At 46.2% G+C, this 24,592-nt stretch overlaps 7 non-coding genes and 39 pseudogenes across 7 annotated transcripts; 44 read left to right on the top strand and 2 right to left on the bottom strand.

The window, feature by feature from the left end:
* Positions 1-181: 181 nt before the first annotated feature.
* On the bottom strand, positions 182-300 carry LOC148259535 (5S ribosomal RNA; annotated as a pseudogene).
* Positions 301-1,540: 1,240 nt separating this feature from the next.
* On the bottom strand, positions 1,541-1,659 carry LOC148259534 (5S ribosomal RNA). The gene has a single exon (XR_015821052.1). It is a non-coding gene; the product is annotated as a 5S ribosomal RNA (ribosomal RNA).
* Positions 1,660-1,669: 10 nt separating this feature from the next.
* On the top strand, positions 1,670-1,788 carry LOC148259533 (5S ribosomal RNA; annotated as a pseudogene).
* A 559-nt stretch (positions 1,789-2,347) lies between these two features.
* LOC148259532 (5S ribosomal RNA) lies at positions 2,348-2,466 on the top strand (annotated as a pseudogene).
* Positions 2,467-2,670: 204 nt separating this feature from the next.
* LOC148259531 (5S ribosomal RNA) lies at positions 2,671-2,789 on the top strand (annotated as a pseudogene).
* An 883-nt stretch (positions 2,790-3,672) lies between these two features.
* Positions 3,673-3,791, top strand: LOC148259530 (5S ribosomal RNA; annotated as a pseudogene).
* An 857-nt stretch (positions 3,792-4,648) lies between these two features.
* LOC148259529 (5S ribosomal RNA) lies at positions 4,649-4,767 on the top strand (annotated as a pseudogene).
* Positions 4,768-5,333: 566 nt separating this feature from the next.
* LOC148259528 (5S ribosomal RNA) lies at positions 5,334-5,452 on the top strand (annotated as a pseudogene).
* Positions 5,453-5,659: 207 nt separating this feature from the next.
* LOC148259527 (5S ribosomal RNA) lies at positions 5,660-5,778 on the top strand. Its single transcript, XR_015820074.1, has one exon. It is a non-coding gene; the product is annotated as a 5S ribosomal RNA (ribosomal RNA).
* Positions 5,779-6,660: 882 nt separating this feature from the next.
* LOC148259526 (5S ribosomal RNA) lies at positions 6,661-6,779 on the top strand (annotated as a pseudogene).
* A 563-nt stretch (positions 6,780-7,342) lies between these two features.
* On the top strand, positions 7,343-7,461 carry LOC148259525 (5S ribosomal RNA; annotated as a pseudogene).
* Positions 7,462-7,665: 204 nt separating this feature from the next.
* LOC148259524 (5S ribosomal RNA) lies at positions 7,666-7,784 on the top strand (annotated as a pseudogene).
* A 205-nt stretch (positions 7,785-7,989) lies between these two features.
* On the top strand, positions 7,990-8,108 carry LOC148259523 (5S ribosomal RNA; annotated as a pseudogene).
* A 205-nt stretch (positions 8,109-8,313) lies between these two features.
* LOC148259522 (5S ribosomal RNA) lies at positions 8,314-8,432 on the top strand (annotated as a pseudogene).
* A 203-nt stretch (positions 8,433-8,635) lies between these two features.
* LOC148259521 (5S ribosomal RNA) lies at positions 8,636-8,754 on the top strand (annotated as a pseudogene).
* Positions 8,755-8,963: 209 nt separating this feature from the next.
* LOC148259520 (5S ribosomal RNA) lies at positions 8,964-9,082 on the top strand (annotated as a pseudogene).
* Positions 9,083-9,999: 917 nt separating this feature from the next.
* Positions 10,000-10,118, top strand: LOC148259519 (5S ribosomal RNA; annotated as a pseudogene).
* Positions 10,119-10,651: 533 nt separating this feature from the next.
* LOC148259518 (5S ribosomal RNA) lies at positions 10,652-10,770 on the top strand (annotated as a pseudogene).
* A 205-nt stretch (positions 10,771-10,975) lies between these two features.
* LOC148259517 (5S ribosomal RNA) lies at positions 10,976-11,094 on the top strand (annotated as a pseudogene).
* Positions 11,095-11,308: 214 nt separating this feature from the next.
* Positions 11,309-11,427, top strand: LOC148259516 (5S ribosomal RNA). The gene has a single exon (XR_015819682.1). It is a non-coding gene; the product is annotated as a 5S ribosomal RNA (ribosomal RNA).
* Positions 11,428-11,986: 559 nt separating this feature from the next.
* On the top strand, positions 11,987-12,105 carry LOC148259515 (5S ribosomal RNA; annotated as a pseudogene).
* Positions 12,106-12,668: 563 nt separating this feature from the next.
* Positions 12,669-12,787, top strand: LOC148259514 (5S ribosomal RNA; annotated as a pseudogene).
* Positions 12,788-12,996: 209 nt separating this feature from the next.
* Positions 12,997-13,115, top strand: LOC148259513 (5S ribosomal RNA). Its single transcript, XR_015821216.1, has one exon. It is a non-coding gene; the product is annotated as a 5S ribosomal RNA (ribosomal RNA).
* Positions 13,116-13,678: 563 nt separating this feature from the next.
* Positions 13,679-13,797, top strand: LOC148259512 (5S ribosomal RNA; annotated as a pseudogene).
* A 209-nt stretch (positions 13,798-14,006) lies between these two features.
* On the top strand, positions 14,007-14,125 carry LOC148259511 (5S ribosomal RNA; annotated as a pseudogene).
* Positions 14,126-14,687: 562 nt separating this feature from the next.
* On the top strand, positions 14,688-14,806 carry LOC148259510 (5S ribosomal RNA; annotated as a pseudogene).
* A 207-nt stretch (positions 14,807-15,013) lies between these two features.
* Positions 15,014-15,132, top strand: LOC148259509 (5S ribosomal RNA; annotated as a pseudogene).
* Positions 15,133-15,692: 560 nt separating this feature from the next.
* LOC148259508 (5S ribosomal RNA) lies at positions 15,693-15,810 on the top strand (annotated as a pseudogene).
* Positions 15,811-16,011: 201 nt separating this feature from the next.
* Positions 16,012-16,130, top strand: LOC148259507 (5S ribosomal RNA; annotated as a pseudogene).
* Positions 16,131-16,335: 205 nt separating this feature from the next.
* On the top strand, positions 16,336-16,454 carry LOC148259506 (5S ribosomal RNA; annotated as a pseudogene).
* Positions 16,455-17,013: 559 nt separating this feature from the next.
* Positions 17,014-17,132, top strand: LOC148259505 (5S ribosomal RNA; annotated as a pseudogene).
* Positions 17,133-17,336: 204 nt separating this feature from the next.
* Positions 17,337-17,455, top strand: LOC148259504 (5S ribosomal RNA; annotated as a pseudogene).
* A 207-nt stretch (positions 17,456-17,662) lies between these two features.
* Positions 17,663-17,781, top strand: LOC148259503 (5S ribosomal RNA; annotated as a pseudogene).
* Positions 17,782-17,984: 203 nt separating this feature from the next.
* On the top strand, positions 17,985-18,103 carry LOC148259502 (5S ribosomal RNA; annotated as a pseudogene).
* Positions 18,104-18,312: 209 nt separating this feature from the next.
* Positions 18,313-18,431, top strand: LOC148259501 (5S ribosomal RNA). The gene has a single exon (XR_015820043.1). It is a non-coding gene; the product is annotated as a 5S ribosomal RNA (ribosomal RNA).
* Positions 18,432-18,993: 562 nt separating this feature from the next.
* Positions 18,994-19,112, top strand: LOC148259500 (5S ribosomal RNA; annotated as a pseudogene).
* A 559-nt stretch (positions 19,113-19,671) lies between these two features.
* LOC148259499 (5S ribosomal RNA) lies at positions 19,672-19,790 on the top strand. The gene has a single exon (XR_015819540.1). It is a non-coding gene; the product is annotated as a 5S ribosomal RNA (ribosomal RNA).
* Positions 19,791-20,339: 549 nt separating this feature from the next.
* Positions 20,340-20,458, top strand: LOC148259498 (5S ribosomal RNA; annotated as a pseudogene).
* Positions 20,459-20,667: 209 nt separating this feature from the next.
* Positions 20,668-20,786, top strand: LOC148259497 (5S ribosomal RNA; annotated as a pseudogene).
* A 562-nt stretch (positions 20,787-21,348) lies between these two features.
* LOC148259496 (5S ribosomal RNA) lies at positions 21,349-21,467 on the top strand (annotated as a pseudogene).
* Positions 21,468-22,026: 559 nt separating this feature from the next.
* Positions 22,027-22,145, top strand: LOC148259495 (5S ribosomal RNA; annotated as a pseudogene).
* A 209-nt stretch (positions 22,146-22,354) lies between these two features.
* LOC148259494 (5S ribosomal RNA) lies at positions 22,355-22,473 on the top strand. Its single transcript, XR_015820874.1, has one exon. It is a non-coding gene; the product is annotated as a 5S ribosomal RNA (ribosomal RNA).
* Positions 22,474-22,679: 206 nt separating this feature from the next.
* LOC148259493 (5S ribosomal RNA) lies at positions 22,680-22,798 on the top strand (annotated as a pseudogene).
* Positions 22,799-23,358: 560 nt separating this feature from the next.
* On the top strand, positions 23,359-23,477 carry LOC148259492 (5S ribosomal RNA; annotated as a pseudogene).
* Positions 23,478-23,681: 204 nt separating this feature from the next.
* LOC148259491 (5S ribosomal RNA) lies at positions 23,682-23,800 on the top strand (annotated as a pseudogene).
* A 560-nt stretch (positions 23,801-24,360) lies between these two features.
* Positions 24,361-24,479, top strand: LOC148259490 (5S ribosomal RNA; annotated as a pseudogene).
* The last annotated feature ends 113 nt before the right edge of the window (positions 24,480-24,592 follow it).

Here is a 24,592-nt window from a genome sequence, read left to right as displayed (position 1 = left end):
CAAAAAAATGGGTGCAACACAAGAACTTCACAAGAAAATGGGTGAAATATAAGGACTTCGCAGGAGGTAACCCATGCTAGTACTACTCTCGCCCAAGCACCCTTACCTACGGAATTCTGATAGAATCCGTTGCATTAGTGCTGGTATGATAGCACCTGTTTCATTTCGTGCTGAAAAAAAATTGTTGCGATACGAGGACTTCCCAGGAGGTCACCCATCCGAGTACTACTCTCGCCCAAGCACAGTTAACTGCGGAGTTTTGATGGGATCCGGTGCATTAGAGCTGGTATGATAGCACCCGTTTAATTTTGCGCTGCAAATACATAAATTCCTTCTCCTTTCTTCCCCCTCCCGTCATTTGTTTCCTTGTGCGTGCGCACTGCACCTCCCGTGCTCGTTCTAATATCAAGTAAAATGCTACGGTGCCGTGACTCACATTTGCGAATAAACCTGAGGACCATAATTCAAGTCGCGCGTATCGTCGAAAGAATCATCTGCAAAAAAATGGGTGCAACACGAGGACTTTCTAAGAAAATGGGTGAAATATAAGGACTTCGCAGGAGGTAACCCATGCTAGTACTACTCTCGCCCAAGCACCCTTACCTACGGAGTTCTGATAGAATCCGTTGCATTAATGCTGGTATGATCGCACCTGTTTCATTTCTTGCTGAAAATACATACACTTTTTCTCCCTCCATCCCCCCTCCCTTCATTTGTTTCCTTGTGCATACACTCTGCATCTCTCCTTCTCGTTCTAATATCAAGTAATATGCCCCGGCACCGTGACTCACCTTTGCAAATGAACCGGCGGTTTATAATTCCATTCGTGCATAACGTCGAACAACCCATCCGAAAAAAAATTGGTGCAACACGAGGGCTTCCCAAGTGGTCACCCATCCGAGTATTACTTTTTCCGAAGCACACTTAACTGCGGAGTTCTGATGGAATCAGGAGCTTTAGTGCTGGTATGATCGCACCTGTTTAATTTCACGCTGCAAATACATACACTCCTTCTCCTTTCTTCCCCCTCCCGTCATTTGTTTCCTTGTGCGTTCACACTTCCCCTCTCATTCTCGTTCTAATATAAAGTAAAATGTTACGGTGCCGTGACTCACATTTGCGAATAAACCTGAGGACCATAATTCAAGTCGCGCGTATCGTCGAAAGAATCATCTGCAAAAAAATGGGTGCAACACGAGGACTTCCTAAGAAAATGGGTGAAATATAAGGACTTCGCAAAAGGTCACCCATCCTAGTGCTACTCTCGCCCAAGCACCCTTAACTTGCGGAGTTCTGATAGAATCCGTTGCATTTGTGCTAGTATGATTGCTCATGTTTCATTATGTGCTGCAAATACATACACTTTTTCTCCCTCCATCCCCCCCTCCCGTCATTTGTTTCCTTGTGCGTGCACTCTGCATCTCTCCTCGTTCTAATATCGATTAAAATGCCCCTGCTTCTTGACTCACATTTGCGTATAAACCAGTGGACCCTAGTTCCAGTCGCGCGTAACGTCGAACGACCCGTTTGAAAAAAAAAATTAGTGCGACACGAGAACTTCCCAGGAGGTCACCCATCTGAGTACTACTCTCGCCCAAGCACACTTAACTTCGGAGTTCTGATGGGATCCGGTGCATTAGTGCTGGTATGATCGCACCTGCGAATAAACGGGTGCGATCATACCAGCACTAATGCACCGGATCCCATCAGAACTCCGCAGTTAAGTGTGCTTTGGCGAGAGTAGTACTCGGATTGGTGACCTCCTGGGAAGTCTTCGTGTCGCACCAATTTTTTTTCAGACGGGTCGTTCGACGTTATACGCGACTTGAACTAGGGTCCACTGGTTTATACGCAAATGTGAGTCAAGAAGCAGGGGCATTTTAATCGATGTTAGAAAGAGAATGAGAAGTGCAGTGTGAACGCACAAGGAAACAATTGATGGGAGGGGGAGGGAATGAGAAGGAGTGTATGTATTTTCAGCACGAAATAAAACAGGTGCGATCATACCAGCACTAATGCAACGGATTCTATCAAAACTCCGTAGGTAAGGGTGCTTGGGCGAGAGTAGTACTAGCATGGGTTACCTCCTGCGAAGTCCTTATATTTCAACCATTTTCTTCTGAACTCCTCGTGTTGCACCCATTTTTTGGCAGACGATTCTTTCGACGATACGCGCGACTTGAATTATGGTCCACAGGTTTATTCGCAAATGTGAGTCACGGCACCATAGCATTTTACTTGACATTAGAACGAGCACGGGAGGTGCAGTGCGCACGCACAAGGAAACAAATGATGGGAGGGGGAAAAAAGGAGAAGGAGTTTATGTATTTGCAGCGCGGAATTAAACAGGTGCGATCATACCAGCACTAATGCACCTTATCCAATCAGAACTCCGCAGTTATGTGAGCTTGGGCGAGAGTAGTACTCGGATGGGTGAACTCCTGGGAAGTCCTCGTGTCGCACCAATTTTTTTTCAAACGGGTCGTTCGACGTTACGCGCGACTGGAACTTGGGTCCGCTGGTTTATACGCAAATGTGAGTCAAGAATCAGGGGCATTTTAATCGATATTAGAACGAGAAGGAGAGATGCAGTGTGAACGCACAAAGAAACAAATGATGGGAGGGGCGGAGGGAAGAAAGAGTGTATGTATTTTCAGCACGAAATTAAACAGGTGCGGTCACACCAGCACAAAAGCACCGGATCCCATCAGAACTCCTTAGTTAAGTGTGCTTTGGCGAAAGTAGTACTCGGATCGGTGACCACCTGGGAAGCCCTCGTGTTGCACCTATTTTTTTTCAGATGGGTTGTTCGACGTTACGCGCGAATGGAATTCTAAACCGCTGGTTCATTTGCAAAGGTGAGTCACGGCGCCGTGGCATTTTACTTGATATTTGAACGAGAACGAGAGATGCAGTGCGCACGCACAAGGAAACAAATGACGGGACGGAAAATGGAAGGAGAAAGAGTGTATGTATTTGCAGTGCAGAATGAAACATGAGGGATCTTACCAGCACTAATGCAACGGATTCTATCAGAATTCCGCAGTTAAGGGTGCTTGGGCGAGAAAAGAACTCGGATCGGTGACCTCCTGCGAAGTCCTTATATTTCACCCATTTTCTTGGGAGGTCCTCGTGTTGCACCCATCTTTTTGCAGATGATTCTTTCGACGTTACTTGCGACTTGATTTATGGTCCGCAGGTTTATTCACAAATGTGAGTCACGGCGCCGTGGCATTTTACTTGATAGTAGAACGAGTACAGGAGGTGCAGTGCGCACGCACAAGGAAACAAATGACGGGATGTGGAAGAAAAGAGAAGGAGTGTATGTATTTGAAGCGCAAAATTGAACAAGTGGCATTATACTAGCGCTAATGCACTGGATCCCATCAGAACCCTGCAGTTAAGTGTGCTTGGGCGAGAGTAGTACTCGGATGGGTGACCTCTTGGGAAGTCCTCGTATCGCAAAAATTTCTTTTCAGATGGATCGTTCGACATTACGCGCGACTGGAACTATGGTCCGCTGGTTTATACGCAAATGTTAGTCAAGAATTAGGGGCATTTTAATCGATGTTAGAACGAGAAGGAGAGGTGCAGTGTGAACGCACAAGGAAACAAATGATGGGAGGGGGGGAGGGAAGAAGGAGTGTATGTATTTTCAGCACAAAATTAAACAGGTGCGGTCACACCAGCACAAATGCACCGGATCCCATCAGAAGTCCGCAGTTAAGTGTGCTTTGGTGAAAGTAGTACAATGATGGGTTACCTCTTGGGAAGTTCTCGTGTTGCACCCATTTTCTTTTTTTCAGATATGCCGTTCGACGTTACTCACGACATTAATTATGGTCCGCAGATTTATTCGCAAATGTAAGTCACGGCACCGTGGCATTTTACTTGATATTTGAACGAGAACGAGAGGTGCAGTGCGCACGCACAAGGAAACAAATGACAGGAGGGGGAAGAAAGGAGAAGGAATTTATGTATTTGCAGTGCGAAATTAAACAGGTGCGATCATACCAGCACTAATGCACCGGATCCCATTAGAACTCCACAGTTAAGTGTGCTTGGGAAGTCCTCGTGACGCACTATTTTATTTTTCAGACGGGTCGTTCGACGTTACGCGCGACTGGAACTAGGGTCCACTGGTTTATACGCAAATGTGAGTCAAGAAGCAGGGGCATTTTAATCGATATTAGAACGAGAAGGAGAGATGTAGAGTTCACGCACAAGGAAACAAATGACGGGAGGGGGGATGGAGGGAGAAAAAGTGTATGTATTTGCAGCGCAGAATGAAACATGAGCAATCATACCAGCACCAATGCAACGGATTTTATCAGAACTCCGCAAGTTAAGGGTGCTTGGGCGAGAGTAGCACTAGGATGGGTTACCTCCTGCGAAGTCCTTATATTTCACCCATTTTCTTAGGAAGTCCTCGTGTTGCACACATTTTTTTGCATATGATTCTTTCGACGATATGCGCGACTTGAATTATGGTCCTCAGGTTTATTCGCAAATGTGAGTCACGGCACCGTAGCATTTTACTTTATATTAGAACGAGCACGGGAGGTGCAGTGCGCACGCACAAGGAAACAATTGACGGGAGGGGGAAGAAAGGAGAAGGAGTTTATGTATTTGCAGCGCGGAATTAAACAGATGCGATCATACCACCACTTACTCACCGGATCCCATCATAACTCCGCAGTTAAGTGTGCTTGGGCGAGAGTAGTACTCGGATGGGTGACCTCGTGGGAAGTCCTCGTGTCGCACCAATTTTTTTTCAGACGGGTCGTTCGACGTTATGCGCGACTGGAACTGGGGTCTGCTGGTTTATATGCAAATGTGAGTCAAGAAGTAGGGGCATTTTAATCGATATTAGAACGAGAAAGCGAGGTGCAGTGTGAACGCACAAGGAAACAATTGATGGGAGGGGGAGGGAAGGAGAAGGAGTGTATGTATTTTCAGCACGAAATGAAACAGGTGCGATCATACCAGCACTAATGGAACAGATTCTATCAGAACTCCGTAGGTAAGGGTGCTTGGGCGAGAGTAGTACTAGCATGGGTTACCTCCTGCGAAGTCCTTATATTTCACCCATTTTCTTGCGAAGTCCTCGTGTTGCACCCATTTTCTTTATTTTTTCAGATGTGCCGTTCGACGTTACGCGCGACTTTAATTATGGTCCGCAGATTTATTCGCAAATGTGAGTCACGGCACCATAGTATTTTACTTGATATTTGAACGAGAACGAGAGGTGCAGTGCGCACGTACAAGGAAACAAATGACGGGAGGGGGAAGAAAGGGGAATGAGTTTATGTATTTGCAGCGCAAAATTAAACAGTTGCGATCATACCAGCACTAATGCACCTGATCCCATCAGAACTCCGCAGTTAAGTGTGCTTGGGCGAGATTAGTACTCGGATGGGTGACCTCCTGTGAAGTCCTCGTGTCGCACTAATTTTTTTTTTCAGACGGGTTGTTAGACGTTACGCGCGTCTGGAACTAGGGTCCACTGGTTTATACGCAAATGTGAGTCATGAAGCAAGGGCATTTTAATCGATATTAGAACGAGAATGAGAGGTGAAGTGTGAACGCACAAGGAAACAAATGACGGGTGGGGGAAGAAAGGAGAAGGAGTGTATGTATTTGTAGCGCGAAATTAAACAGGTGCGATCATACCAGCACTAAAGCTCCGGATCCCATCAGAACTCTGCAGTTAAGTGTGCTTGGGCGAGAGTAGTACTCAGATGGGTGACCACTTGGGAATCCCTCGTGTCGCAACTATTTTTTTTCGGATGGGTTGTTCGACGTTACGCGGGAATGAAATTATAAACCGCTGGTTCATTTGCAAAGGTGAGTCACGGTGCCGGGGCATATTACTTGATATTAGAACAAGAAAGAGAGATACAGAGTGCACGCACAAGGAAACAAATGACGGGAGGGGGATGGAAGGAGAAAGAGTGTATGTATTTTCAGTGCAGAATGAAACATGAGGGATCATACCAGCACTAATGCAACAGATTCTATCAGAACTCGGCAGTTAAGGGTGTTTGGGAGAGAAAAGTACTCGGATGGGTGACCTCCTGCGAAGTCCTTATATTTCACCCATTTTCTTGGAAGGTCCTCGTTTTGCACCCATCTTTTTGCAGATGATTCTTTCGACGTTACGCGCGACTTGATTTATGGTCCGCAGATTTATTCGCAAATGTGGGTCACGGCGCCGTGGCATTTTACTTGATATTAGAACGAGTACGGGAGGTGCAGTGCGCACGCACAAGGAAACAAATGATGGGATGAAGAAGAAAAGAGAATGAGTGTATATATTTGAAGCGCAAAATTAAACAAGTGGCATCATACCAGCACTACTGCACTGGATCTCATCAGAACTCTGCAGTTAAGTGTCCTTGGGCGAGAATAGTACTCGGATGGGTGACCTCTTGGGAAGTCCTCGTATCACAACAATTTTTTTTCAGATGGGTCGTTCGACGTTACGCGCGACTGGAACTATGGTCCGCTAGTTTATACGCAAATGTGAGTCAAGAATCAGGGGCATTTTAATCGATATTAGAACGAGAAGGAGAGGTGCAGTGTGAATGCAAACGGAAACAAATGATGGGAAGGGGGGAGGAAAGAAGGAGTGTATGTATTTTCAGTACCAAATTAAACAGGTGCGGTCACACCAGCACAAATGCACCGGATACCATCAGAACTCCGAAGTTAAGTGTGCTTTGGCGAAAGTAGTACAATGATGGGTTACCTCTTGGGAAGTTCTCGTGTTGCACCCATTTTCTTTTCTTCAGATGTGTCGTTCGACGTTACGCGGGACTTTAATTATGGTCCACAGATTTATTCGCAAATGTGAGTCACGGCGCCGTGGCATTTTACATGATATTTGAACGAGAACGAGAGGTGCAGTGCGCACGCACAAGGAAACAAATGACAGGAGGGGGAAGAAAGGAGAAGGAGTGTATGTTTTTACAGCGCGAAATGAAACAGGTGCGATCATATCAGCACTAATGCAACGGATTCTATCAGAACTCCGTAGGTAAGGGTGCTTGGGCGAGAGTAGTACTAGCATGGGTTACCTCCTGCGAAGTCCTTATATTTCACCCATTTTCTTATGAAGTCCTCGTGTTGCACCTATTTTTTTGCAGATGATTCTTTCGACGTTACGCGCGACTTGAATTATGGTCCTCAGGTTTATTCGCAAATGTGAGTCACGGCGTTGTAGCATTTTACTTGATATTAGAACGAGAACGGGAGGTGCAGTGCGCACGCACAAGGAAACAAATGACGGGAGGGGGAAGAAAGGGGAATGAGTTTATGTATTTGCAGCGCAAAATTAAACAGGTGCGATCATACCAGCACTAATGCACCGGATCCCATCAGAACTCCGCAGTGAAGTGCGCTTGGGCGAGATTAGTACTCAGATGGGTGACCTCCTGGGTAGTCCTCTTGTCGCACCAATTTTTTTCAGACGGGTCGTTCGACGTTATGCGCGTCTGGAACTAGGGTCCGCTGGTTTATACGCAAATGTGAGTCAAGAAGCAGTGGCATTTTAATCGATATTAGAACGAGAATGAGAGGTGAAGTGTGAACGCACAAGGAAACAAATGACGGGAGGGGGAAGAAAGGAGAAGGAGTGTATGTATTTGCAATGCGAAATTAAACAGGTGCGATCATACCAGCACTAAAGCTTCGGATTCCATCAGAACTCCGCAGTTAGGTGTGCTTGGGCGAGAGTAGTACTCGGATGGGTGACCACTTGGGAAGCCCTCGTGTTGCACCTATTTTTTTCCGGATGGGTTGTTCGACGTTAGCCGCGAATGGAATTATAAACCGCTGGTTCATTTGCAAAGGTGAGTCACGGTGTCGGGGCATATTACTTGATATTAGAACGAGAAAGAGAGATACAGAGTGCACCCACAAGGAAACAAATGACGGGAGGGGGAAGAAAGGAGAAGGAGTTTATGTATTTGCAGCGCGAAATTAATCAGGTGCGATCATACCAGCACTAATGCAACAGATCCCATCATAACTCCGCAGTTAAGTGTGCTTGGGCGAGAGTAGTACTCAGATGGGTGACCACTTGGGAAGTCCTCGTGTTGCACCAATTTTTTTGCAGATGATTCTTTCAACGTTACGTGCGACTTAAATTATGGTCCTCAGGTTTATTCGCAAATGTGAGTCACGGCGCTGTAGCATTTTACTTGATATTAGAACGAGAACGGGAGGTGCAGTGCGCACGCACAAGGAAACAAATGACAGGAGGGGGAAGAAAGGGGAATGAATTTATGTATTTGCAGTGCAAAATTAAACAGGTGCGATCATACCAGCACTAATGCACCGGATCCCATCAGAACTCCGCAGTGAAGTGTGCTTGGGCGAGTGTAGTACTCGGATGTGTGACCTCTTGGGAAGTCCTTGTATCGCAACAATTTTTTTTCAGAGGGGTCGTTCGACGTTACCCGTGACTGGAACTATGGTCCACTGGTTTATACGCAAATGTGAGTCAAGAATCAGGGGCATTTTAATCGATATTAGAACGAGAAGGAGAGGTGCAGTGTGAACGCACAAGGAAACAAATGATGGGAGGGGGGTAGGGAAGAAGGAGTGTATGTATTTTCAGCACGAAATAAACAGGTGCGGTCACACCAGCACAAATGCACCGGATCCCATCAGAACTCCACAGTTAAGTGTGCTTTGGCGAAAGTAGTACAATGATGGGTTACCTCCTGGGAAGTTCTCGTGTTGCACCCATCTTCTTTTTTTCAGATGTGCCGTTCGACGTTACGCGCGACTTTAATTATGGTCCGCAGATTTATTCGCAAATGTGAGTCACGGTGCCGTGGCATTTTACTTGATATTTGAACGAGAACGTGAGGTGCAGTGCGCACGCACAAGGAAACAAATGACGGGAGGGGGAAGAAAGGAGAAGGAGTTTATGTATTTGCAGCGCGAAATTAGACAGGTGTGATCATACTAGCACTAATGCACCGGATCCCATTAGAACTCCGTAATTAAGTGTGCTTGGGCGAGAGTAATACTCGGATGGGTGACCTCCTGGGAAGTCCTCGTGTCGCACTAATTTTTTTTTTCAGACCGGTCGTTCGACGTTATGCGCGACTGCAACTAGGGTCCACTGGTTTATACGCAAATGTGAATCAAGAAGCAGGGGCATTTTAATCTATATTCGAACGAGAAAGAGAGATGCAGAGTGCACGCACAAGGAAACAAATGACGGGAGGGGGAGGGAAGGAGAAAGAGTGTATGTATTTTCAGCACGAAATGAAACAGGTGCGATCATAGCAACACTAATGCATCGGATTTTATCAGAACTCCATAGGTAAGGGTGCTTGGGCGAGAGTAGTACTAGCATGGGTTACCTCCTGCGAAGTCCTTATATTTCACCCATTTTCTTGTAAAGTCCTCGTGTTGCACCCATTTTTTTGCAGATGATTTTTTCGAAGTTAAGCGCGAATTGAATTATGGTCCTCAGGTTTATTCGCAAATGTAAGTCAAGAAGTAGGGGCATTTTAATCGATATTAGAACGAGAAGGAGAGGTGCAGTGTGAACGCACAAGGAAACAATTGACGGGAGGGGGGATGGAGGGAGAAAAAGTGTATGTATTTGCAGCGCAGAATGAAACATGAGCAATCATACCAGCACCAATGCAACGGATTCTATCGTAACTCTGCAAGTTAAGGGTGATTGGGCGAGAGTAGCTCTAGGATGGGTGACCTCCTGCGAAGTCCTTATATTTCACCCATTTTCTTAGGAAGTCCTCGTGTTGCACCCATTTTTTTGCAAATGATTCTTTCGACGTTACGCGCGACTTGAATTATGGTCCTCAGGTTTATTCGCAAATGTGAGTCACGGCGCTGTGGCATTTTACTTGATATTTGAATGAGAACGTAAGGTGCAGTGCGCACGCACAAGGAAACAAATGAGGGGAGGGGGAAGAAAGGAGAAGTTGTTTATGTATTTGCAGCGCAAAATTAAACAGGTGCCATCATACCAGCACTAATGCAACGGATCCCATTAGAACTCCGCAGTTAAGTGTGCTTGGACGAGAGTAGTACTCGGATGGGTGACCTCTTGGGAAGTTCTCGTGTCGCACTAATTTTTTCTTTCAGACGGGTCGTTCGACGTTACGCGCGACTGGAACTAGGGTCTAATAGTTTATACGCAAATGTGAGTCAAGAAGCAGGGGCATTTTAATTGATATTAGAACGAGAATGAGAGATGCAGAGTGCACGCACAAGGAAACAAATGACGGGAGGGGGGATGGAGGGAGAAAAAGTGTTTGTATTTGCAGCGCAGAATGAAACATGAGCAATCATACCAGCACCAATGCAACGGATTCTATCAGAACTCCGCAAGTTAAGGGTGCTTGGGCGAGAGTAGCACTAGGATGGGTGACCTCCTGCGAAGTCCTTATATTTCACCCATTTTTTTGCAGATGATTCTTTCGACGATACGCGGGACTTGAATTATGGTCCTCAGATTTATTCGAAAATGTGAGTCACAGCACCGTAGCATTTTACTTGATATTAGAACGAGCACGGTAGGTGTAGTGCGCACGCACAAGGAAACAAATGACAGGAGGAGGAAGAAAGGAGAAGGAGTTTATGTATTTGCAGCGCGAAATTAAACGGGTGCGATCATACTATCACTAATACACCGGATACCATCAGAACTCCGCAGTTAAGTGTGCTTGGGCGAGAGTAGTTCTCGGATGGGTGACCTCCTGGGAAGTCCTCGTGTCGCACCAATTTTTTTCCAGACGGGTCGTTCGACGTTACGCTCGACTGGAACTGGGGTCCGCTGGTTTCTACGCAAATGTGAGTCAAGAAGCAGGGGCATTTTAATCGATATTAGAACGAGAAGGAGAGGTGCAGTGTGAACGCACAAGGAAACAATTGATGGGAGGGGGAGGGAAGGAGAAGGAGTGTATGTATTTTCAGCACGAAATGAAACAGGTGCGATCATACCAGCACTAATGCATCGGATTCTATCAGAACTCCGTAGGTAAGGGTGCTTGGGTGAGACTAGTACTAGCATGGGTTACCTCCTGCGAAGTCCTTATATTTCACCCATTTTCTTGTGAAGTCCTCGTGTTGCACCCATTTTTTTGCAGATGATTCTTTCGACCTTACGCGCGTTTATTCGCAAATGTGAGTCACGGCACCGTAGCATTTTACTTGATATTAGAACGAGCACGGGAGGTGCAGTGCGCACGCACAAGAAAACAAATGACGGGAGGGGGAAGAAATGAGAAGGAGTTTATGTATTCGCAGCGCGAAATTAAACGGGTGCGATCATACCAGCACTAATGCACCGGATCCCATCAGAACTCCGCAGTTAAGTGCGCTTGGGCGAGAGTAGTACTCGGATGGGTGACCTCCTGAGAAGTCCTCGTGTCGCACCAATTTTTTTTCAAATGGGTCGTTCGACGTTACGCGCGACTGGAACTAGGGTCCGCTGGTTTATACGCAAATGTGAGTCAAGAAGCAGGGGCATTTTAATCGATATTAGAACGAGAATGAGAGGTGCAGTGTGAACGCACAAGGAAACAATTGATGGGAGGGGGAGGGAAATATAAGGAGTATATGTATTTTCAGCACGAAATGAAACAGGTGTGATCATACCAGCACTAATGCAACGGATTCTATCAGAACTCCGTAGGTTAGGGTGCTTGGGCGAGAGTAGTACTAGCATGGGTTACATCCTGCGAAGTCTTTATATTTCAACCATTTTCTTGTGAAGTCCTCGTGTTGCACCCATTTTTTTGCAAATGATTCTTTCGATGTTACGCGCGACTTGAATTATGGTCTTCAGGTTTATTCGCAAATGTGAGTCACGGCGCTGTAGCATTTTACTTGATATTAGAACGAGAACGGAAGGTGCAGTGCGCACGTGCAAGGAAACAAATGACGGGAGGGGGAAGAAAGGGGAATGAGTTTATGTATTTGCAACGCAAAATTAAACAGCTGCGATCATACCAGCACTAATGCACCGGATCCCATCAGAACTCCGCATTTAAGTGTGCTTAGGCGAGAGTAGTACTCGGATGGGTGACCTCCTCGGAAGTCCTCGTGTCGCACTAATTTTTTTTTTCAGACGGGTCGTTCGACGTTACGCGCGACTGGAACTAGGGTCCACTGGTTTATACGCAAATGTGAGTCAATAAGCAGGGGCATTTTAATCGATATTAGAACGAGAAGGAGAGATGCAGAGTGCACGCACAAGGAAACAAATGACGGGAGGGGGGATGGAGGGAGAAAAAGTGTATGTATTTGCAGCACAGAATGAAACATGAGCAATCATACCAGCACCAATGCAACGGATTCTATCAGAACTCCGCAAGTTAAGGGTGCTTGGGCGAGAGAAGCACTAGGATGGGTGACCTCTTGCGAAGTCCTTATATTTCACCCATTTTCTTAGGAAGTCCTCGTGTTGCACACATTTTTTTGCAGATGATTCTTTCGATGATACGCGCGACTTGAATTATGGTCCTTAGGTTTATTCGCAAATGTGAGTCACGGCACCGTAGCATTTTACTTGATATTAGAACGAGCACGGGAGGTGCAGTGCGCACGCACAAGGAAACAAATGATGGGAGGGGGAAGAAAGGAGAAGGAGTTTATGTATTTGCAGCACGGAATTAAACAGGTGCGATCACACCAGCACAAATGCACCGGATCCCATCAGAACTCCGCAGTTAAGTGTGCTTTGGCGAAAGTAGTACAATGATGGGTTACCTCCTGGGAAGTTCTCGTGTTGCACCCATTTTCTTTTTTTCAGATGTGTCGTTCGACCTTACGCGCGACTTTAATTATGGTCCGCAAATTTATTCGCAAATGTGAGTCACGACTCCGTGGTATTTTAGTTGATATTTGAACGAGAACGAGAGGTGCAGTGTGCACGCACTTGGAAACAAATGACGGGAGGGGGAAGAAAGGAGAAGGAATTTATGTATTTGCAGCGCGAAATTAAATAGGTGCGATCATACCAGCACTAATGCACCGGATCCCATCAGAACTCCGCAGTTAATTGTGCTTGGGCGAGAGTAGTACTCGGATGGGTGACCTCCTGGGAAGTCCTCGTGTCGCACTAATTTTTTTTTTCAGACGGGTCGTTTGATGTTATGCGCGACTGGAACTAGGGTCCACTGGTTTATACGCAAATGTGAGTCAAGAAGCATGGGCATTTTAATCGATATTAGAACGAGAATGAGAGATGCAGAGTTCACGCACAAGGAAACAAATGACGGGAGGGGGGATGGAGGGAGATAAAGTGTATGTATTTGCAGCGCAGAATGAAACGTGAGCAATCATACCAGTACCAATGCAACGGATTCTATCAGAACTCCGCAAGTTAAGGGTGCTTGGGCGAGAGTAGCACTAGGATGTGTGACCTCCTGCGCAGTCCTTATATTTCACAAATTTTCTTAGGAAGTCCTCGTGTTGCACCCATTTTTTTGCAGATGATTCTTTCGACGATACGCGCGACTTGAATTATGGTCCTCAGGTTTATTCGCAAATGTGAGTCACGGCACCTTAGCATTTTACTTTATATTAGAACGAGCACGGGAGGTACAGTGCGCACGCACAAGGAAACAAATGACGGGAGGGGGAAGAAAGGGGAATGAGTTTATGTATTTGCAGCGCAAAATTAAACAGGTGCGATCATACCAGCACAAATGCACCGGATCCCATCAGAACTCCGCAGTTAAGTGTGCTTTGGTGAAAGTAGTACAATGATGGGTTACCTCGTGGGAAGTTCTCGTGTTGCACCCATTTTTTTTTTTTCAGATGTGTCATTCGACGTTACGGGCGACTTTAATTATGGTCCGCAGATTTATTTGCAAATGTGAGTCACGGCGCCATGGCATTGTACTTGATATTTGAACGAGAACGAGAGGTGCAGTGCGCACGCACTTAGAAACAAATGACGGGAGGGGGAAGAAAGGAGAAGGAATTTATGTATTTGCAGCGCGAAATTAAACAGGTGCGATCATACCAGCACTAATGCACCTGATCCCATCAGAACTCCGCAGTTAAGTGTGCTTGGGCGAGAGTAGTACTCGGATGGGTGACCTCCTCGGAAGTCCTCGTGTCGCACTAATTTTTTTTTCAGACGGGTCGTTCGACGTTACGCGCGACTGGAACTAGGGTCCACTGGTTTACACGCAAATGTGAGTCAAGAAGCAGGGGCATTTTAATCGATATTAGAACGAGAAGGAGAGATGCCGAGTGCACGCACAAGGAAACAAATGACGGGAGGGTGGATGGAGGGAGAAAAAGTGTATGTATTTGCAGCGTAGAATGAAATATGAGCAATCATACCAGCACCAATACAACGGATTCTGTCAGAACTCCGCAAGTTAAGGGTGCTTGGGCGAGAGTAGCACTAGGATGGGTGACCTCCTGCGAAGTCCTTATATTTCACCAATTTTCTTAGGAAGTCCTCGTGTTGCACCCATTTTTTTGCAGATGATTCTTTCGACGATACGCGCGACTTGAATTATGGTCCTCAGGTTTATTCGCAAATGTGAGTCACGGCACCGTAGCATTTTACTTGATATTAGAACGAGCACGGGAGGTGCAGTGCGCACGCACAAGGAAACAAATGACGGGAGGGGGAAGAAAGGAGAAGGAGTTTATGTATTTGCAGCGCAGAATTAAAAGGGTGCGATTATACCAGCACTAATGCACCGGATCCCATCAAAACTCCGCAGTTGAGTGTGCTTGGGCGAGAGTAGTACTCGGATGGGTGACCTCCTGGGAAGTCCTCGTGTCGCACTAATTTTTTTTTTCAGACGAGTCGTTCGACGTTACGCGCGACTAGAATTAGGGTCCACTGGTGTATACGCAAATGTGAGTCAAGAAGCAAGGGCATTTTAATCAATATTAGAACGAGAATGAGAGGTGAAGTGTGAACGCACAAGGAAACAAATGACGGGAGGGGGAAGAAAGGAGAAGAAGTGTATGTATTTGCAGCGGAAAATTAAATTGGTGCGATCATACCAGCACTAAAGCTCCAGGTCCTGTCAGAACTCCGCAGTTAAGTGTGCTTGGTCGAGAGTAGTACTCGGATAGGTGACCACTTGGGAAGCCCTCGTGTTGCACCTATTTTTTTTCGGATAGGTTGTTCGACGTTACGCGCAAATGGAATTATGAACCGCTGGTTCATTTGCAAAGGTGAGTCACAGTGCCGGGGCATATTACTTGATATTAGAACAAGAAAGAGAGATGCAGAGTGCACGCACAAGGAAACAAATGACGGAGTGGGGATGGAAGGAGAAAGAGTGTATGTATTTGCAGTGTAGAATGAAACATGAGGGATCATACTAGCATTAATGCAACGGATTCTATCAGAACTCCGCAGTTAAGGGTGCTTGGGCGAGCAAAGTACTCGGATGGGTGACCTCCTGCGAAGTCCTTATATTTCACCCATTTTTTTGGGAGGTCCTCGAGTTGCACCCATCTTTTTGCAGATGATTCTTTCGACGTTACGCGCGACTTGATTTATGGTCCGCAAATTTATTTGCAAATTTGAGTCATGGCGCCGTGGCATTTTACTTGATATTAGAACGAGTACGGGAGGTGCAATGCGCATGCACAAGGAAACAAATGACGGAATGAGGAAGAAAAGAGAAGGAGTGTATGTATTTGAAGCGCAAAATTAAACAAGTGGCATCATACCAGCACTAATGCACTGGATCCCATCAGAACTCTGCAGTTAAGTGTGCTTTGGCGAGAGTAGTACTCGGATGGGTGACCTCTTGGGAAGTCCTCGTATCGCAACAATTTTTTTTCAGATGGGTCGTTCTACGTTACGCGCGACTGGAACTATAGTCCGCTGGTTTATATGCAAATGTGAGTCAAGAATCAGGGGCATTTTAATCGATATTAGAACGAGAAAGAGAGGTGCAGTGTGAACGCACAAGGAAACAACTGATGGGAGGGGGGAAGGGAAGGAGTGTATGTATTTTCAGCACAAAATTAAACAGGTGCTGTCACACCAGCACAAATGCACCGGATCCCATTAGAACTCTGCAGTTAAGTGTGCTTGGGCGAGAGTAGTACTCGGATGGGTGACCTCTTGGGAAGTCCTTATATTTCACCCATTTTTTTGCAGATAATTCTTTCGACGATACGCGCGACTTGAATTATGGTACTCAGGTTTATTCGCAAATGTGAGTCACGACACCGTAGCATTTTACTTGATATTAGAACGAGCACGGTAGGTGCAGTTCGCACGCACAAGGAAACAAATGACAGGAGGGGGAAGAAAGGAGAAGGAGTTTATGTATTTGCAGCGCGAAATTAAACGGTTGCGATCATACCAACACTAATGCACCGGATCCCATCAAAACTCCGCAGTTAAGTGTGCTTGGGCGAGAGTAGTACTCGGATGGGTGACCTCCTGCAAAGTCCTCGTGTCGCACCAATTTTTTTTCAGACGAGTCGTTCGACGTTACGCACGACTGGAACTAGGTTCCGCTAGTTTATACGCAAATGTGAGTCGAGAAGCAGGGGCATTTTAATTGATATTAGAACGAGAAGGAGAGGTGCAGTGTGAACGCACAAGGAAACAATTGATGGGAAGGGAAGGGAAGGAGAAGGAGTGTATGTATTTTCAGCACGAAATGAAACAGGTGCGATGATACCAGTACTAATGCAACGGATTCTATCAGAACTCCGTAGGTAAGGGTGCTTGGGCGAGAGTAGTACTAGCATGGGTTACCTCCTGCGAAGTCCTTATATTTCACTCATTTTCTTGTGAAGTCCTCGTGTTGCACCCATTTTTTTGTAGATGATTCTTTCGACGTTACGCGCGACTTGAATTATGGTCCTCAGGTTTATTCGCAAATGTGAGTCACGGCGCCGTGGTATTTTACTTGATATTAGAACGAGCACGGGAGGTGCAGTGCACACGCACAAGGAAACAAATGACGGGAGGGGGAAGAAAGGAGAAGGAGTTTATATATTTGCAGCGCAGAATTAAACGGGTGCGATCATACCAGCACTAATGCACTGGATCTCATCAGAACTCTGCAGGTACATGTGCTTGGGCGAGAGTAGTACTCGGATTGGTGACCACCTGGGAAGTCCTCGTGTCGCACCAATTTTTTTTCAGACGGGTCGTTCGACGTTACGCGAGACTGGAACTATGGTCTGCTGGTTTATACGCAAATGTGAGTCAAGAATCAGGGGCATTTTAATCGATATTAGAACGAGAAGGAGAGGTGCAATGTGAACGCACAAGGAAACAAATGATGGGAGGGGGGGAGGGAAGAAGGAGTGTATGTTTTTTTAGTACGAAATTAAACAAGTGCGGTCACACCAGCACAAATGCACCGGATCCCATCAGAACTCCGCAGTTAAGTGTGCTTTGCCGAAAGTAGTACAATGATGGGTTACCTCCTGGGAAGTTCTCGTGTTGCACCCATTTTTTTTTTCAGATTTGCAGTTCGACGTTACGCGCGACTTTAATTATGGTCCGCAGATTTATTCGCAAATGTGAGTCACGGCGCCGTGGCATTTTACTTGATATTTGAACGAGAACGAGAGGTGCAGTACGCACGCACACAGAAACAAATGACGGGAGGTGGAAGAAAGGAGAAGGAATTTATGTATTTGCAGCGCGAAATTAAACAGGTTCGATCATACCAGCACTAATGCACCGGATCCCATCAGAACTCCGCAGTTAAGTGTGCCTGGGCGAGGGTAGTACTCGGATGGGTGACCTCTTGGGAAGTCCTCGTATCGCAACAATTTTTTTTCAGATGAGTCGTTCGACGTTACGCGCGACTGGAATTATGGTCCGCTAGTTTATACGTAAATGTGAGTCAAGAATCAGGGGCATTTTAATCGATATTAGAACGAGAAGGAGAGGTACAGTGTGAACGCACAAGGAAACAAATGATGGGAGGGGGGAGGGAAGAAGGAGTGTATGTATTTGCAGCGCGGAAATAAACAGGTACGATCATACCAGCACAAATTCACCGGATCCCATCAGAACTCCGCAGTTAAGTGTGCTTTGGCGGAAGTAGTACAATGATGGGTTACCTCGTGGGAAGTTCTCGTGTCGCACCCATTTTCTTTTTTTCAGATGTGCCGTTCGACGTTATAAGCGACTTTAATTATGGTTCGCAGATTTATTCGCAAATGTGAGTCACAGTGTCGTGGCATTTTACTTGATATTTGGACGAGAACGAGAGGTGCAGTGTGCACGCACAATGAAACAAATAACGGGAGGGGGAAGAAAGGAGAAGGAGTTTATGTATTTGCAGCGCAAAATTAAACAGCTGCGATCATACCAGCACTAATGCACCGGATCCCATCAGAACTCCGCAGTTAAGTGTGCTTGGGCGAGAGTAGTACTCGGATGGGTGACCTCTTGGGAAGTCCTCGTGTCGCACTAATTTTTTTTTCAGACGGGTCGTTTGACGTTACGCGCGACTGGAACTAGGGTCCGCTGGTTTATACGCAAATGTGAGTCAAGAAGCAGGGGCATTTTAATCGATATTAGAACGAGAAGGAGAGATGCAGAGTGCACGCTCAAGGAAACAAATGACGGGAGGGGGGATGGAGGGAGAAAAAGTGTATGTATTTGCAGCGCAGAATGAAACATGAGCAATCATACCAGCACCAATGCAACGGATTCTATCAGAACTCCGCAAGTTAAGGGTGCTTGGGCGAGAGTAGCACTAGGATGGGTGACCACATGCGAAGTCCTTATATTTCACCCATTTTCTTAGGAAGTCCTCGTGTTCCACCCATTTTTTTGCAGATGCTTCTTTCGACGATACGCGCGACTTGAATTATGGTCCTCAAGTTTATTTACAAATATGAGTCACGGCACTATAGCATTTTACTTTATATTAGAAGGAGCACGGGAGGTGCAGTGCGCACGCACAAGGAAACAAATGACAGGAGGGGGAAGAAAGGAGAAGTTGTTTATGTATTTGCAGTGCGGAATTAAACAAGTGCGATCATACCAGCACTAATGCACCAGATCCCGTCAGAACTTTGCAGTTAAGTGTGCTTTGGAGAGAGTAGTCCTTGGATTGGTGACCTCCTGGGAAGTCCTCGTGTCGCACCAATTTTTTTTCAGACGGGTCGTTCGACGTTACGCGCGACTGGAACTAGGGTCCGCTGGTTTATACGCAATTGTGAGTCAAGAAGCAGGGGCATTTTAATCGATATTAGAACGAGAAGGAGAGGTGTAGTGTGAACGCACAAGGAAACAATTGATGGGAGGGGGAGGGAAGGAGAAGGAGTGTATGTATTTTCAGCACGAAATGAAACAGGTGCGATCATACCAGCACTAATGCAACGGATTCTATCAGAACTCCTTAGGTAAGGGTGCTTGGGCGAGAGTAGTACTAGCATCGGTTACCTCCTGCGAAATCCTTATATTTCACCCATTTTCTTGTGAAGTCCTCGTGTTGCACCCATATTTTTGCAGATGATTCTTTCGACGTTTCGCGCGACTTGAATTATGGTCCTCAGGTTTATTCACAAATGTGAATCACGGCGCTGTAGAATTTTACTTGATATTAGAATGAGAACGGGAGGTGCTGTGCGCACGCACAAGGAAACAAATGACGGGAGGGGGAATAAAGGGGAATGAGTTTATGTATTTGCAGCGTAAAATTACACAGGTGCGATCATACCAGCACTAGTGCACCGGATCCCGTCAGAACTCCGCAGTTAAGTGTGCTTGGGCGAGAGTAGTACTCGGATGGGTGACCTCTTGGGAAGTCCTCGTGTCGCACCAATTTTTTTTCAGACGGGTCGTTCGACGTTACGCGTGACTGGAACTAGGGTCCGCTGGTTTATACGCAAATGTGAGTCAAGAAGCAGGGGCATTTTAATCGATATTAGAACGAGAAGGAGAGGTGCAGTGTGAACGCACAAGGAAACAATTGATGGGAGGGGGAGGGAAGGAGAAGGAGTGTATGTATTTTCAGCACGAAATGAAACAGGTACGATCATACCAGCACTAATGCAACGGATTCTATCAGAACTCCGTAGGTAAGGGTGCTTGGGCGAGAGTAGTACTAGCATGGGTTACCTCCTGCGAAGTCCTTATATTTCACCCATTTTCTTGTGAAGTCCTCGTGTTGCACCTATTTTTTTGTAGATGATTCTTTTGACGTTACGCGCAACTTGAATTATGGTCCTCAGGTTTATTCACCACGGCGCCGTGGAATTTTACTTGATATTAGAACAAGAACGGGAGGTGCAGTGCGCACGCACAAGGAAACAAATGACGGGAGGGGGAAGAAAGGGGAATGAGTGTATGTATTTGCAGCGCGAAATTAAACAGGTGCGATCATACCAGCACAAATGCACTGGATCCCATCAGAACTCCGCAGTTAAGTGTGCTTTGACGAAAGTAGCACAATGATGGGTTACCTCGTGGGAAGTTCTCGTGTTGCACCCATTTTCTTTTTTTCAGATGTGCCGTTTGACGTTACGCGCGACTTTAATTATGGTCCACAGATTTATTTGCAAATGTGAGTCACGGTGCCGTGGCATTTTACTTGATATTTGAGCGAGAACGAGAGGTGCAGTGCGCACGCACAAGGAAACAAATGACGGGAGGGGGAATAAAGGAGAAGGAGTTTATGTATTTGCAGCGCGAAATTAAACAGGTTCGATCATACCAGCATTAATGCACCGGATCCCATCAGAACTCCGCAGTTAAGTGTGCTTGGGCGAGAGTAGTACTCGGATGGGTGACCTCCTCGGAAGTCCTCGTGTCGCACTAATTTTTTTTTCAGACGGGTCGTTCGACGTTACGCACGACTAGAACTTGGGTCCACTGGATTCTACGCAAATGTGAGTCAAGAAGCATGGGCATTTTAATCGATATTAGAACGAGAAGGAGAGATGCAGGGTGCACGCACAAGGAAACAAATGACGGGAGGGGGGATGGAGGGAGAAAAAGTGTATGTATTTGCAGCGCAGAATGAAACATGAGCAATCATACCAGCACCAATGCAACGGATTCTATCAGAACTCCGCAAGTTAAGGGTGCTTGAGTGAGAGTAGCACTAGGATGGGTGACCTCATGCGAAGTCCTTATATTTCACCCATTTTCTTAGGAAGTCCTCGTGTTCCACCCATTTTTTTGCAGATGATTCTTTCGACGATACGCGCAACTTGAATTATGGTCCTCAGGTTTATTCGTAAATGTGAGTCACGGCACCGTAGCATTTTACTTTATATTAGAAGGAGCACGGGAGGTGCAGTGCGCACGCACAAGGAAACAAATGACGGGAGGGGGAAGAAAGGAGAAGGAGTTTATTTATTAGCAGCGCAGAATTAAACAGGTGCGATCATACCAGCACTAATGCACCGGATCCCGTCAGAACTCCGCAGTTAAGTATGCTTTGGTGAGAGTAGTACTCGGATTGGTGACCTCCTGGGAAGTCCTCGTGTCGCACCAATTTTTTTTTAGGCGGGTCGTTCGACGTTACGCACGACTGGAACTAGGGTCCGCTGGTTTATACGCAAATGTGAGTCAAGAAGCAGGGGCATTTTAATCGATATTAGAACGAGAAGGAGAGATGCAGTGTGAACGCACAAGGAAACAATTGATGGGAGGGGGAAGAAAGGAGAAGGAGTTTATGTATTTTAAGCAAGAAATGAAACAGGTGCGATCATACCAGCACTAATGCAACGGATTCTATCAGAACTCCGTAGGTAAGGGTGCTTGGGCGAGAGTAGTACTAGCATGGGTTACCTCCTGCGAAGTCCTTATATTTCACCCATTTTCTTGTGAAGTCCTCGTGTTGCATCCATTTTTTTGCAGATGATTCTTTCGACATTACGCGCGACTTGAATTATGGTCCTCAGGTTTATTCGCAAATGTGAGTCATGGCGCCGTGGCGCTTTACTTGATATTAGAACGAGAACGGGAGGTACAGTGCGCACGCACAAGGAAACAAATGACGGGAGGGGGAAGAAAGGGGAATGAGTGTATGTATTTGCAGCGCGAAATTAAACAGGTGCGATTATACCAGCACAAATGCACCGGATCCCATCAGAACTCCGCAGTTAAGTGTGCTTTGGCGAAAGTAGTACAATGATGGGTTACCTCGTGGGAAGTTCTCGTGTTGTACCCATTTTCTTTTTTTCAGATGTGCCGTTCGACGTTACGCGCGACTTTAATTATGGTCCGCAGATTTATTCCCAAATGTGAGTCACGGTGTCGTGGCATTTTACTTGATATTTGAACGAGAACGAGAGGTGCAGTGGGCACGCACAATGAAATAAATGACGGGAGGGGGAAGAAAGGAGAAGGAGTTTATGTAATTGCTGCGCAAAATTAAACAGGTGCGATCATACCAGCACTAATGCACCGGATCCCATCAGAACTCCGCAGTTAAGTGTGCTTGGGCGAGAGTAGTACTCGGATGGGTGACCTCTTGGGAAGTCCTCGTGTCGCACTAATTTTTTTTTCAGACGGGTCGTTCGACGTTACGCGCGACTGGAAGTAGGGTCCACTGGTTTATACGCAAATGTGAGTCAATAAGCAGGGACATTTTAATCGATATTAGAACGAGAATGAGAGGTGAAGTGTTAACGCACAAGGAAACAAATGATGGGAGGGGGAAGAAAGGAGAAGGAGTGTATATATTTGCAGCGCGAAATTAAACAGGTGCGATCATACCAGCACTAAAGCCCCGGATCCCATTAGAACTCCGCAGTTAAGTGCACTTGGGCGAGAGTAGTACTCGGATGGGTGACCACTTGGGAAGCCCTCGTGTTGTACCTATTTTTTTTCGGATGGGTTGTTCGACGTTACGCGCGAATGGAATTATAAACCGCTGGTTCATTTGCAAAGGTGAGTCACGGATCCGGGGCATATTACTTGATATTAGAACGAGAAAGAGAGATGTAGAGTGCACGCACAAGGAAACAAATGACGAAAGGGGGGATGGGAGGAGAAAGAGTGTATGTATTTGTAGTGCAGAATGAAACATGAGGGATCATACCAGCACTAATGCAACGGATTCTATCAGAACTCCGCAGTTAAGGGTGCTTGGGCGAGAAAAGTACTCGGATGGGTGACCTCATGCCAAGTCTTTATATTTCACCCATTTTCCTTGTAGGTCCTCGTGTTGCACCCATCTTTTTACAGATGATTCTTTCTACGTTACGCGCGACTTGATTTATGGTCCGCAGGTTTATTCGTAAATGTGAGTCACGGCGCCGTGGCATTTTACTTGATATTAGAACGAGTACGGGAGGTACAGTGCGCACGCACAAGGAAACAAATGACGGGAGGGGGAAGAAAGGAGAAGGAGTTTATGTATTTGCAGCGCGGAATTAAACGGATGCGATCATACCAGCACTAATGCACTGGATCCCATCAGAACTCTGCAGTTAAGTGTGCTTGGGCGAGTGTAGTACTCGCATGGGTGACCTCTTGGGAAGTCCTCGTATCGCAACAATTTTTTTTCAGATGGGTCGTTCGACGTTACGCGCGACTGGAACTATGGTCCGTTGGTTTATACGCAAATGTGAGTCAAGAATCAGGGGCATTTTAATCGATATTATAAAGAGAAGGAGAGGTGCAGTGTGAACGCACAAGGAAACAAATGATGGGAGGTGGGGAGGGAAGAACGAGTGTATGTATTTTCAGCACGAAATTAAACATGTGCGGTCACACCAGCACAAATGCACCGGATCCCATCAGAACTACGCAGTTATGTGTGCTTTGGCGAAAGTAGTACAATGATGGGTTACCTCCTGGGAAGTTCTCGTGTTGCACCCATTTTTTTTTTAGATGTGCCGTTCGACGTTACGCGCGACTTTAATTATAGTCCGCAGATTTATTCACAAATGTGAGTCACGGTGCCGTGGCATTTTACCTAATATTTGAACGAGAACGAGAGGTGCAGTGCGCAGGCACAAGGAAACAAATGACGGGTGGGGGAAGAAATGAGAAGGAGTGTATGTATTTGCAGCGCGAAATGAAACAGGTGCGATCATACCAGCACTAATGCAACGGATTCTATCAGAACTCCGTAGGTAAGGGTGCGTAGGCGAGAGTAGTACTAGCATGGGTTACCTCCTGCGAAGTCCTTATATTTCACCCATTTTCTTGTGAAGTCCTCGTGTTACACCAATTTTTTTGCAGATGATTCTTTCGACGTTACGCGCGACTTGTTTTATGGTCCTCAGGTTTATTCGCAAATGTGAGTCACGGCGCTGTAGCATTTTACTTGATATTAGAACGAGAACGAGAGGTGCAGTGCGCACGCACAAGGAAACAAATGACGGGGAGGGGAAGAAAGGGGAATGAGTTTATGAATTTGTAGCGCGAAATTAAATAGCTGCGATCATACCAGCACTAATGCACCGGATCCCATCAGAACTCTGCACTTAAGTGTGCTTGGGCGAGATTAGTACTCGGATGGGTGACCTCCTGGGAAGTCCTCGTGTCGCACCAATTTTTTTTCAGACGGGTCGTTCGACGCTACGCGCGTCTGGAACTAGGGTCCGCTGGTTTATACCCAAATGTGACTCAAGAAGCAGGAGCATTTTAATCTATATTAGAACGAGA

The sequence above is a fragment of the Carica papaya genome, chromosome 5, assembly GCF_054855325.1.
Source record: "Carica papaya isolate Zhongbai chromosome 5, ASM5485532v1, whole genome shotgun sequence".
Taxonomy (NCBI): Eukaryota; Viridiplantae; Streptophyta; class Magnoliopsida; order Brassicales; family Caricaceae; genus Carica; species Carica papaya.
This window is presented reverse-complemented; position numbering and strand designations above follow the sequence as displayed.